The 13,555-nt window shown below is 35.7% G+C and overlaps 1 pseudogene; it reads left to right on the plus strand.

The window, feature by feature from the left end:
• Positions 1-3,506: 3,506 nt before the first annotated feature.
• Positions 3,507-4,545, plus strand: LOC131067271 (uncharacterized; annotated as a pseudogene).
• The last annotated feature ends 9,010 nt before the right edge of the window (positions 4,546-13,555 follow it).

The raw sequence follows: 13,555 nt of genomic DNA on the forward strand, positions 1-13,555 counted from the left end.
TAAATAATAGCATATAATCACATCAACATGTAAATCATCAATCCATAAAGCATATACCATAGGTAGCCACATAAACTATAGAAAAGGTCATCCAGAGTCAAACTAGGTTAAATCGAGTCTAATCAACAAAGAGGCATTACATCTTTTTTGAACTTGTTTTCACATAAAATTCTTTATCGTATAACAACAAAAAATTAACTCAGTGTCACCAAAAATGTTTCTTCAATTAAATTTACAATTATATTCAATTCACAAAATTATTATTCACAAAACTATTATATAGAGTATAATTTTATTTGTTTTAACTAAAATAAATCTGCTTCCTCCTATTTACTTTAAAATAAATTATTGTGGAAAATAGGAAACTTTTAAAATAAGACATAACATTTGATGGTGGATTAATATGCATGATACAAAAACTACTAATATTAACAATAACAGATTCAAGTCTTGTGTAGAGTGTCATAACACAACCTCGTAGGATTAGACAGCTCATTCATATGACTAACATGCACTGAGAAACGCGTCACCAAAGTTTGACAACTTTTTCCGCTTTGAGCACTTTAGCAATTTCACTGCTAGGGTGTGGCTTGCATCACTCAAACGAGTTGGAGAGCAAAACAAAAGCTTGCCTAGCATAAACCTAGCCACACGGACACGTACAAGATGAGGGTTCAATGTTGTGATGAGCGGATTGAAAGTTAGGGCATTGTGCAACTTTTCATTGAACTCATCTGACGCTTTTTGTCGTAACCGAGAAAGTGTCACCATGAGCAATTGGATCCAAGTCTTCTAAAATAGAGAGAGGCTTTTGTAGAGTATTGTAAAATGACCTCATAGGATCAGACAGCTCATTCATATGATTAACTGGCACCGAGAAACGCATCACCAAAGTTTGACAACTTTTCGCGCTTTGAGAACTTAAGTGGGATGGCTAGTAGGGTGTGGCCCACATCGATCAGATGAGTTGGAGAGAAAAATGAAAGCATGCCTAGCATAAACAAGCCACATGAACACGTACGAGCTGACGGTTAGGTGACGTGACGAGCGGGTTGAAAGTTAGGGCATCGTGCAAATTTTCATTGAACTCATCTAATACTTTTTAGTACGAGAAAGTGTCACCACGAGCAATTGGATTCGACTCTTCTGAAATAAAGAGAGGATTGTATAGAGTATCATAATATGACGTCGTAGGATCATACGGCTCATTCATATGATTAACGGGCATCGAGAAACACATCGACAAAGTTTGACAACATTTCACGCTTTTAGCACTTAAGTGGGATAGATGGTAGGTTGTGGCCTGCATTGATTAGATGCATTGGAGAGAAAAATGAAAGCTTTACTAGCATAAACCTAGCTACTTGAATGTGTACGAGCTAAGGATTCAGTATTGTGATGAGCGGATTGAAAGATGGGGCATTGTGCAACTTTTAATTAAACTCATCTAATGTTTTTTGTCACAACTGAGAAAGAGACGCTATGAGCAATTAGATATGAGTCTATCTAAACCAAGAAAGGCTTTTTTAGCTTTCCATAACACAACGCAGTAGGACCAAATGACGCATTCTTATGATTTATGGGCTCTGAGAAACGTGATGCTGAATATTGACAACTTGAGCACTTAAGAGATTTCGTTGCTATGGTGTGGCCCGCATCGATCGGACGAGATGGAGAGAAAGATGAAAGAATTACTTATGGAAAACCGGCAAACCAAACGCATACTTCTAGACACACTCATCCTAATTCATTCATTGCAAATAGACCTAATACAAAATTTATTATGTGACATTCTATTCTTGCATTATACCTCTCCTTTGTGAAGTCGTAGATAGGTAATATCCTATAGGGATTTCAAGCCATTATCTTTCTGCTCCTTTTGATTAATTTTTATCATACAAGTTTTATCTTTTTTTAAGGGTTGCACCCTCTTTTAGTTTTAGGGTTCTTATAACTTGTACATGTGTACTTCATATGACCTATCTTTGAGGAACACATCTCTTCTTCTTTCCTAAGATGCAGTAAGGGAGAGGTACTAGTGTAATTAAATGTTTCATTTTATATTTAAATTTAATGAGTAATGTCAAATGACTTATTACTCGGACACATTTAAAATATCTATATAAAATAAATTTAAATTCTAATATTTTTTAAGAAAATGTGATGTATTTCATTTTTATTTATAATTCTTAATAAAATTTAATACTAAGCATTAACATTAAACTAATCAATCTACTCATTGAATATTTTAACTCCTTTTTTCCTATAGCTTTTAAATATATATTTAACAAAAGAGAACATTTAAGCCTTTTACTGAAAAGAGATTTTATGTCTATTGTGGGATGCATCTTCTCAACATGTACACCCAACATTGCTTTTATATAACTTTGAGAGAGAGTGTTAGTTAGATGTCACTCTTGGTTGTAATTTGTTGTAGATCAAGTAGGATAGTGATGGATGTAGGTAGTGACAAGTCCATATCAACATGGATTAATAGGTAATGAAATGTATTGATCAAGGGAATTGGCCCACATTGTTTAGCCAAAGGAGTGAATATTTTCACCAATAAATATTTGTTCAAAGGATTCTACCCTAAAATAACAATTATTTTAACTCATTTTTGGATCCTAGACCTTCTCAACAAATTTTATTGAACTAACAACTTATCTTTCTTAATTATTTTGTCCAAGGACACAACTTTGGCTTGATCGGCAATAAGCATGGGTTGTGGTACTTGTAGTGCATGCATCACCCTTATATTGTAGGGAGTAGATTTAACAAAAGAAATTTGAGGAAAAGAAACCATGAGTAGGCTTGAAACATGCTTTTTATTATGTTTTAAGGGGCGGGTTCTAAAGATATAATAAGTTGTTTTTTCTATCTCTTCTTGGTGTTCCAGCTTTTATAATTAGTCAAATTTTTATCTTTCTTTGGTCCCACAATCTCTAAATTGAGGTAGTTTTCATATAAAATTTCTTCTACTATAACAACAAAAAGTTAATTCAGTATCGCCAAAAAAATTTCTTCAAATAACTTTACAATTATATTCAATGCGCAAAATTATTATATAGACAATAATTTTATTCGTTTTAACTAAAACAAAAACTAATAATATATTAACATTTATTATTTAAGAATTAATCAACAAGTTCAAATTTCGTGACGCTTATTTTGTATGGAACGGTGGAAATGCACTCCAAGCTCCTAATGTAATTATATTAAGTTCCATTTTACGCGTTTTCTTAATTATAGTGCATGTAAAGGAGCTTCCAATCTTTAGAAAAAGAAAAAAGAAAAAAAATCAAGTCTTATTTCATATTAATAGTGATATAGGCTCATTTATAGTTTGATGGAGCAGTTAAGAGTTAACACTACGAGTGTTAAAAATAGAATGGACGCAACCCTTTATATGTCATCTATATATAATTGCTAACACCCAACAAAAAGGAATACGTAACTGCACAGGAATTTATTGAGAACTCAAAGTCTGTAAATATTTTTCAGAAATGGAATATAATGTTGGTAAGGAAGAGATTTTTGGATGTAAAAGTTCTCACGAAGATAGATCGGATAATGAAGGAAGATATGGATATGGAGAACCTGGTGAAGATATCAATGGACATGAAGAAGAAAGAAAGTTTGAAAATGGATCTGACGAAGATATGAATGTGCATGAAGATAGATCAGATGATGAGGTAAGATATGGATATGTAGAACCTCCTGAAGATATGAATGGACATGAAGAAGAAAGAAATCTTGAAGATGGAATTGATGAAAATATGAAAGTGCATGCAGAAGAAAGATATTATGAAGATGGATCTGATGAAAGTAGATATGGACATGGAGGACCCGAGGAAGTTATGAACAACCATCAAGAAGAACATCATGAAGATGGATCTTATCAAAGAAGATATGGATATAGAAGATATAGGTATGGAGGGCATTATGAAGATAGAAATTGGTATGCAGAAGCTGCTACTTTTGAGCAGATCTATCAATGTTATCCACCCATTTATACTGACAAACCAGAGCTTGAAAAAGCCAACAAAATTATAATGCCTCCTTCTGCTCTTTCTCGTCTGATATCTCAAGAAATAGAGTATCCAATGCTTTTCCAGCTTCAGAATACCATCACAGGTTGCATCTCACACTGTGGAGTACTTGAATTCGTGGCTGAGGAGGGTATAATTTATATGCCACATTGGGTGATGGAAAATATGCTTCTACAACCAGGAGATACAGTCAAATTGAAGCATACCACTCTTCCAAAGGGAACATGTTTTAAATTGCAGCGCCACACAAAAACTTTTTAGACATATCCATCCCAAGAGCTTTCTTGGAGGTTTCACTGAGGAACTTCTCTTGTTTGACCACAAGGGATACCATTAAGATAGATTACAACAACACCACATATTGTATAAATATAGTTTAAACAAAGCCTGAATCTGCATAAGTGTGTTTGACGCAAACTTGGAAGTAGACTTTGCTCCTCCTCTTGATTACAAAGAACCTAATGGGCTGCCATTAAATCATGTTGCTTTCTGAACTACTACAACTAGTGCAAGAACAACAAGAGAAACTACATCTACAAAGCATGGAGAAGAATCTCAGTGCAGATTTACTGCCTTCACTGGAGTTGGAAGGCATCTGAATGGAAAACCTATATCACCCAAAAGTTCGAAAGTTAAATCAGCAAGGTCAAGCTCCTCTTCAAGAGCTCCAATACGTAAACCAGGGAATCTGGAAAGGTGGTGACACAAAAAAGTGAAAAGCAAAGTGAAGAAGCTGATAAGTTCCGACCTTTTACTGGCAAAAAGTATCCATTAAAAAGATTGATCAGTTATCGATTCTTTCTTGTTGTGGATCTCTGTTCTTACAATACAAACATTGTTTTGTTTGGAGGGGAGAAAGATCGAAGGAAATATAATTTTTATTTTTATTTTCCTTTTTAATGGAATTATTATTACGAGAATTTAATGTTCTATAATCCATTATGTGTTTCCCAAAAGGAAGCTCCACATTACCTAAAATAAAAATGAATTAATAGAAACCCAAAGGACTTAAACTATGGTTAAATTTATGACAATGATACCAGCGATTACAAAATAGATGTTATTAATAGTAAATAGTAAGAATATTTAGTAAATGTTTAATAATTTTTATTATCTTGTATTTTTATATTTAATTATTAAAATTGATAATTTAATAATGATTGAGTTAATAATTATTGATGATCAAGTGATTTTTAGTAGAATATCTATGTAGATTGATTATTTACTATTGTAAATGCAAATTGTAATATAATCTTATGAGCTACATTAAGCATGATTATTGGATCTGCAATGTGTTTTACTAAATTACATTTGATTTTTGTACATGATTTAATAGTTAAACTTGTATTTATAGTATAAGTTAAATACTATTGGATTTCATAAGTAGTGTAGAGAAAAAGAATTGTGATCAATTTTTACTATATAAGTAGTATAAACAATCTGACATAATAACCAAATAAATAACCAACATAATATATAGTATTATCATTTACAAATTTTATTGAGTTGGAAATAAAATAGAATTCAATTGTTTGCTTTTGTATAAAATTTAATTATTTTCTGATACAACAACAATGAATCTTTTACTTCACTTTTAAGTGTATGTGAAAATATAACCACAATGAAAATGATTTTACATATTGGGTGTATGCACAAAGTTGTGGTACCAAAAAGGTGTCACACTTCAAAAAAAAAATTAATTGTCATATTGCACGTGCGTTATTTAAGGCGCGCACTCATGCCCTATAGGCTTGGTGTGTCAAGTCAGGCTTGACACACCAAGCCTATAGGGTGCGTGCCTTATAGGGCACATGCCTTATAACGTGCACGCAATATGACCTTTTCAAACCATAAAAAAAACATCCGCATTTTGGATGCATTTTGCACTCCCAAACCCGCGTTTTGGCGATTTGGGGTGCCATTTTCTTGCGCTCACCCTTTGTAGAAGCTTGATATTTGGCACTAAGTTGTCCATATCTCATCAAAATTTTGCCATGACATCAAAGAGCTTGAAGAGGTATGTATTTTTGTTTTCTTATTGTCATTTTTTATTAATTTGAAGATTAAACTAGGTTTCTTGATTTAAATTTATTTTCATTATCAGGAAATGAGATTAGACAAGAAAATGTTGAAAACACTTAATCACATCCTAATGAAGACCATATTGAAGAAGAAGCATATCAAGAACCTCCTACAATCCCTAGACATCCCATAGGTACACAAGAAAACCTATTAGGTCAAATAGTAAATAGCCAAAAAGAGCTTGAAAGTTTAATCACAAGGCTAAAAGATCCCACTTGAACAAACTCCCATAGGACAAACCTTGCTAGTTCTTTGCAATCTATTGTATCTCACATACAATCCATGAGTGGGTAAATAAATTTCTGGTCCAATGAGAAGGAAGAACAAAAGCAATTTTAAGTTGCCAAATTATCATATGCGGCAGTGAAGAGAGAAAATTAATAAATTTTAATTGTGTTCTCTTTTTACGAACCCCCGAACGAATCAACCTTTACACCCTGGATGTAGCAGATTCCCTATTCATTGGTGTCATCATGAAGGGATTAACAACAGTTTTTGGGATAGGTGGTGGATGGGATTTGATCAGCCCCCATGCAATAATCATGAGGTACCCCAATACTTTTTGAGAAAACTATATTGTGAGTTTGTCCTTCATGAGATCCCAAACTATTTTGTTTTTCTAGATTTCCAAGATAGAGGTGGGGGTTCCTCACATGATAGAGAGGGTGCACCGCGTGACCCAAATCTCCCACCAAGACCCTTGGCTAGACCTATGGTGGAGCATGTTACTATTCCTTCCATTGTGAAGGAGAGTGTTGAGGTCGAAACTCTAGACTCAATTAGCTCACTCACTCAGACCCTTATACAGTATGTTAGGCCTCTAGTAGAGGGTGATGCGAGTGATAATGGTGATTCTTCTAGGCATTGAGTTCCAACTCATTTTTGTCTATCTTGTAGTTCTCTTTGCACTTATGATCCTAATAGTACTGAGAATGCACGTGCACGAGTGGAGTTTGCTACAGAGAACATTGTCATGACATAATCCTTGTTGAACAAAATATTTGGCATTGATACCCAAGTGAATTTTGTTACAAGTTCATTTCATTCTTTTTATTAAATCTTATATGGAAATTTAAGAATATATCTAAATTAGTAAGTTAATATGATAAAAAATCAAGGTCAAAGTGTTCACAATACTAGCAACATTCCTGCAACACCCTTTTTCACGACTTCGTCAACTCCACAGATATACAACGAGTGAAGAAATATAATTATCATATGTAGATAGTTGAACCTTATGTGAATGATTTTCTAATTACTCATTTTGGATGTCAAATAGTTTGATGCTAGAGCTTCAACATCAACACCTCGTAGTGTATTTCATCAACAATCTTTCACCCAGGTAAGCAATTTATCTTTAATGTTGTTATTAAATAATATAGATAGTTTTGGTGATTGGTCACTATAATTTATTTAATTTTCAGATGTTAACATCGAAGACCCCTCCTATTGTCCGCGCGTCAATGGAGTGTGGTGTTGTTGCAGCACTAGCAAGTTCAACTACTTTGAAAAAAGTATGAGACATATTTGTAAATTTAGTAAATTTAGCATTACATTTGTTATCTTAATAATATGTTATTGAAAATTTTAATGACACTTGTATTTATTTTTATTTATATTGTGATGCCTACAGGAGGGGCTTGTCACTCCAGATCATGAACATGCACCTGTTGTGGATGAACATCATGATTATTAGTATGTGGTAAGTGACTATTCCATTATATGTCATTCTAAAATTCAATTTTTGTATATGCTAACATCATTCTTTTCATTGTATCAGGTGGAGTTACAAAAAGTATGGAGAGGAGGTCAAGTGGGCGTACTCAAAAGACACCTGCATCATATACATCTCCATCCCCCGATAGGCAAAGATATCTCGTGATTTGTTTCCTTCCCCTAGAGGGAAATTAATAGAATAGGGTCCTATGTTGTATGCCTATATGGAAATTTTGAACATATGTTTTGTATTACAAATATGTGACATTCTATGTCCATATGGCTTTTGGCAAGATCCTATTTGACTTTATTAGATACCATGTTGTATGCCTATATGGAAATTTTGAACATATGTTTTGTATTACGAATACATGACATTCTATGTCCATATGGCTTTTGGAAATCTCCTATTTGACTTTACTGGATACCATTTTGTATGCCTATATGACAATTTTGAACATATATTTTGTATTACGAATACGTGACATTCTATGTCCATATGGATTTTGGCAAGCTCCTATTTGGCTTTATTGGATATCATCTTGTATACCTTTATAGCAATTTTGAACATATGTTTTGTTTTATGAATATGTGACATTCTATGTCCATATGGCTTTTGGCAAACCTATTTGTTTGTATTGGATATATTTGATACTTTTATGGGTATACAATGTTGTATGGACTTGTATCTTTTTGGTTAATACAATTCATTTATCATGGTTATCTATAATTGCAGTACAAAAGATTAAATGAATAATTGCACAAAGTTTATTGTTAATTAAGCTTTGAACCTAAATTTGTGTTTGTAATCCAAGACACAAGCTTATAGGGATCAACACAAATTCAATAGTTATAGTTGAAATAAGACTATATAAGGGAAACATGGAAAGAACCAAAATTAGACAATGTAAGACACCATTGTACCAATACCCATTCTAAAAAAATTGCATAGCACATACACTTCTATTCATTTAATGCATACCCTAATAGAGCTACTTTAAATGACTCCCAACAATTAATAATACTTAAGAGTATTTAGGTCTATTAATCTAATGCATAGCCTAATAGAGTTTCATAGCATGACCCCGTAGGATCAGACGACTCATTCATATGTCTCCATGAGTGTGGCCGATAGGGTGTGGCCCGCATCGATTGGATGAGTTGGAGAGCAAAACAAAAGCTTGCCTAACATAAACCTAGCCACATGGATGCATACGAGCTGATGGTTTGGTGCCATGATGAGCGGATTGAAAGTTAGGGAATTATGCAATTTTTTATTGAACTCATCTGAAGCTTTTTGTAGCAACCGTGAAAGTGTCACCATGAGTAATTGGATTTGAGCCTTCCAAAATTGAGAGAGGACTGTGTAGAGTGTCGCAGTACGACCTCATAGAATTAGACAACTCATTCATATGACTAACGGTCGCCAAGAAATGTGTCGCTGAAATTTGACAACTTTTCACACTTTGAGCACTTCAGCAATTTCACTACTAGGGTGTGGCTTGCATCAATCGGATGAGTTGGAGAGAAACGAAAGCTTTCCTAGCATAAAATTGGCCACACGGATGCATACAAGCTGACGGTTTGGTGTCATGACGAGTGGATTGAAAGTTAGTGCATTGTGTAACTTTTCATTGAACTCATCTAATGCTTTTTGTTGTAACCGAGAAAGTGTCACCACGAGCAATTGGATCCAAGTCTTCCAAAATAGAGAGAGGATTCTATAGAGTGTTGTAACATGACCTCATAGGATTAGACGGCTCATTCATATGATTAACTGGCACCAAGAAATGCATCACCAAAGTTTGATAACTTTTTCGCGCTTTGAGCACTTAAGTAGGTTGGCCGCTAGGGTGTGGCTTGCACCGATCGGATGAGTTGGAGAGAAAAATGAAAGAATTCCTAGCATAAACCTATCCACATAGATGCGTATGATCTGATGGTTCGGTGTCACGATGAGTGGATTGAAAGTTAGGGCATTGTGCAACTTTTCATTGAACTCATCTCACGCTTTTTGTTGCAACCGAGAAAGTGTCACCACAAGCAATTGGATCTAAGTCTTTTGAAATTGAGAGAGACTTGTATAGAGTATTGTAACATGACATCATAGGATCATACGGCTCAATCATATAATTAACGGGCGTCGAGAAATGCATCGGTGAAGTTTGAAAACTTTTCATACTTTGAGCACTTAAGTGGCATAGCCGGTAGGGTGTGGCTCACATCGATTGGACAAGTTAGATAGAAAAATGAAAGCTTTCCTAGCATAATATTGGCCACCCAAACACGTACAAGCTAACGGTTCAGTATCGTGACGAGCGGATTGAAAGATGGGGCATTGTGCAACTTTTCATTGAACTCATCTGATGTTTTTTGTCACAACCGAGAAAGTGTCGCTATGAGAAATTGATCCGAATCTATCCAAACCAAGAGAGGATTTTTTAGAGTTCCATAACATGACCCCGTAGGATCAGATGGCTCATTCTTATGATTTGTGGGTGTTGAGAAACGCAATGCCAAATATTGACAACTTTGGGCAACTTGAGCACTTAAGCGATTTCGTTGCTAGGGTGTGGCCTGCATCGATCAGACAAGTTGGAGAGAAAAATGAAGGAATTAGTAACATAAACCCAGCCACCCAGATGCATGTGAGCTGATGGTTTGGTGCCACGACGAGCAGATTGAAAGATGGGGCATTGTGCAACTTTTCATTGAACTCATCTAACGCTTTTGTTGCAACCGAAAAAGTGTCGCCACGAGCAATTGGATCCGAGTCTACCTAAACCAAGAGAGGACTTTTTAGACTTCCATAACATGACCCCGTAGGATTATATGGATCATTCTTATGATTCACGGCCGCCGATAAACGCGATGTCAAATATTGACAATTTTGAGCAACTTGAGCACTTAAACAATTTTATTGCTAGGGTGTGGCCCGCATCAATCGGACGAATTGGAGAGAAAAATGAAGGCATTCCTAGCGTAAACTCAGCTACCTAGATGCATACGAGCTAACAATTCAGTACCACGATGAGCATATTTAAAGATGGGGTATTGTGCAACTTTTCATTGAACTCATCTAATGCTTTTTGTCACAACCGAGAAAGTGTCTCCAAGAGAAATTGGATCTGAGTCTACCTAAACCAAGAGAGGATTTTTTAGAGTTCCATAACACAACCCTGTAGGATTAGATGACTCATTCTTATGATTCATGGGCGTTGAGAAATGAGATGCCGAATATTGACAACTTTGAGCAACTTGAGCACTTAAGCGATTTCGCTGCTAGGGTGTGGTGTGCATCAATCAGATGAGTGGGAGAGAAAATGAAGGCATTCCTAGCATAAATCTGTCCACCTAGATGCATACAAGCTGACGGTTTGGTGTTGCGACGAGCGGATTGAAAGATGGGGCATTGTGCAACTTTTCATTGAACTCATCTGACGCTTTTTGTTGCAACTGAGAAAGTGTCGCCTCGAGCAATTGGATCTGATTCTACCTAAACCAAGAGAGGATTTTTTAGAGTGCCAAAACATGACCCCGTAGGATCAAATGACTTGTTCTTGTGATTCACGGGCATGGAGAAATGCGATGCTGAATATTAACAACTTTGAGCAACTTGAGCACTTAAGCGATTTCATTGCTAGGGTGTGGCCCGCATCGATTAGCTGAGTTGGAGAGAAAAATGAAGGTATTCCTAGCATAAACCCAGCCACCCAGATGCATACAAGCTGTCGGTTTGGTGCCATGATGAGTGGATTGAAAGATGGGGTATTGTTCAACTTTTCATTGAACTCATCTGACGCTTTTTGTTGCAACCAAGAAAGTGTCGCCACGAGCAATTAGATCCGAGTCTACCTAAATTGAGAGAGGATTTTTTAGAGTGCCATACCATGTCCTCATAGGATCAGATGGCTCATTCTTATGATTCATGGGCAACGAGAAACATGATGCTGAATATTGACAACTTTGAGCAACTTGAGCACTTAAGTGATTTCACTACTAGGGTGTGGCCAGCATCGATCGAACAAGTTGGAGAGAAAAATGAAGGCATTCCTAGTGTAAACCTAGCCACCCAGATGCATATGAGCTAATGGTTCGGTGTCATGACGAGCGGATTAAAATATGGGGCATTGTGCAACTTTTCATTGAACTCATCTGATGCTTTTTGTCACAACTGAGAAAGTGTTGCCACGAGCAATTGGATCCGAATCTATCTAAACTGAGAGAGGTTTTTTTAGAGTGTCATAATATGACCCTGTAGGATTAGACAACTTGATCTTATTATTCACGGGTGCTGAGAAACATGATTCTAAATATTGAAAACTTTGAGCACTTAAGCGATTTCGATGCTAGGGTGTGGCCCGCATCGATCGAGTGAGTTTGATAGAGGAATGAAGGCATGCCTAGCATAAAAACGGATGCATATGCATTGATGGTTTGGTGCCACGACAAGCGGATTGAAAGATGGGGCATTGTGCAACTTTTCATTGAACTCATCTGACGCTTTTTGTTGCAACCGAGAAAGTGTCGCCACGAGCAATTGGATCGGAGTCTACCTAAAACGAGAGAGGATTTTTGAGAGTTTCATAACATGACCTCATAGGATTAGACAAATCATTCTTATGTGTCACCAAGGTCGAGAAACGCGATGCTGAATTTTGATAATTTTTCACACTTTGAGCACTTTAGGGATTTCGCTACTAGGGTGTGGCCCACATCAATCGGGTGAGTTCGATAGAGGAACGAAGGAATTCCTAGCGTAATCCCAGACACCCAGATGCGTATGCGCTAATGGTTCATTTCCACGAAGAGTGGATTGAAAGATGAGGCATTGTGCAATTTTTGACTGTACTCATGTGATGTTTTTTGTCACAACCAAGAAAGTGTCGCCACGAGCAATTGGAGCGGAGTCTACCTAAACTGAGAGAGGTTTTTTTAGAGTGTCATCTCATGACCCCATAATATTAGATGGCTCATTCTTTTATGTCACTAACGTTGAAAAATGATGCCAAATTTTGACAATTTTTTACACTTTGAGTGATTGACAACAAATGAGCAATTTTTACATCTTTTACCATATTAGCCTAAAACTTCACAAAATGATCCCATGTAATCTCTAATGGTCCAAAATGACATTATTTACATAAAATCACACAAAACAAGACAAAAAAACAATTTTTAATATTACAATGCCTCGAGTAGTCAAAAAATACAAGTCATGTAAATATATCCAAATATGATTGATATTACAATTTTTTGCATTTACATTTAATCCAATGAACCATCTGGATCTGCTCTCCTCTTTATCGTGTCTATTATGGCCTCATGGTCAGACTCACGAACCTTCCACGGGTTCTTGTTTAGTGTTCTACCCCCATATCTAATCAAATGAACATTTGAAGCTATAACAAGGTTAGAATAATGAATAATCTTCCTATGTGTCTCAAAGTCCTCAAACAACCACAAGTTAGACTTCTTCATTGGGTACCTTCTAATCCATGTACCAGTAAAACTACTGATCTTGTGGGGTACTCAATATTTTCTCCATCTACCACTGGGCCATCCAATTTCTTTTTTGTGTCCACACAATGACACAGGTATTAATTTGTTCCTTCTTCATTCTCTTCAGCTGCAATAACAACATAAACATGCCCTGCAATGATAAACTGAGAAGAATTTAGCAAACAACTAAGGTAAAATATTGA

This window comes from Cryptomeria japonica, chromosome 7 (genome assembly GCF_030272615.1).
Source record: "Cryptomeria japonica chromosome 7, Sugi_1.0, whole genome shotgun sequence".
In the NCBI taxonomy this organism is placed as follows: Eukaryota; Viridiplantae; Streptophyta; class Pinopsida; order Cupressales; family Cupressaceae; genus Cryptomeria; species Cryptomeria japonica.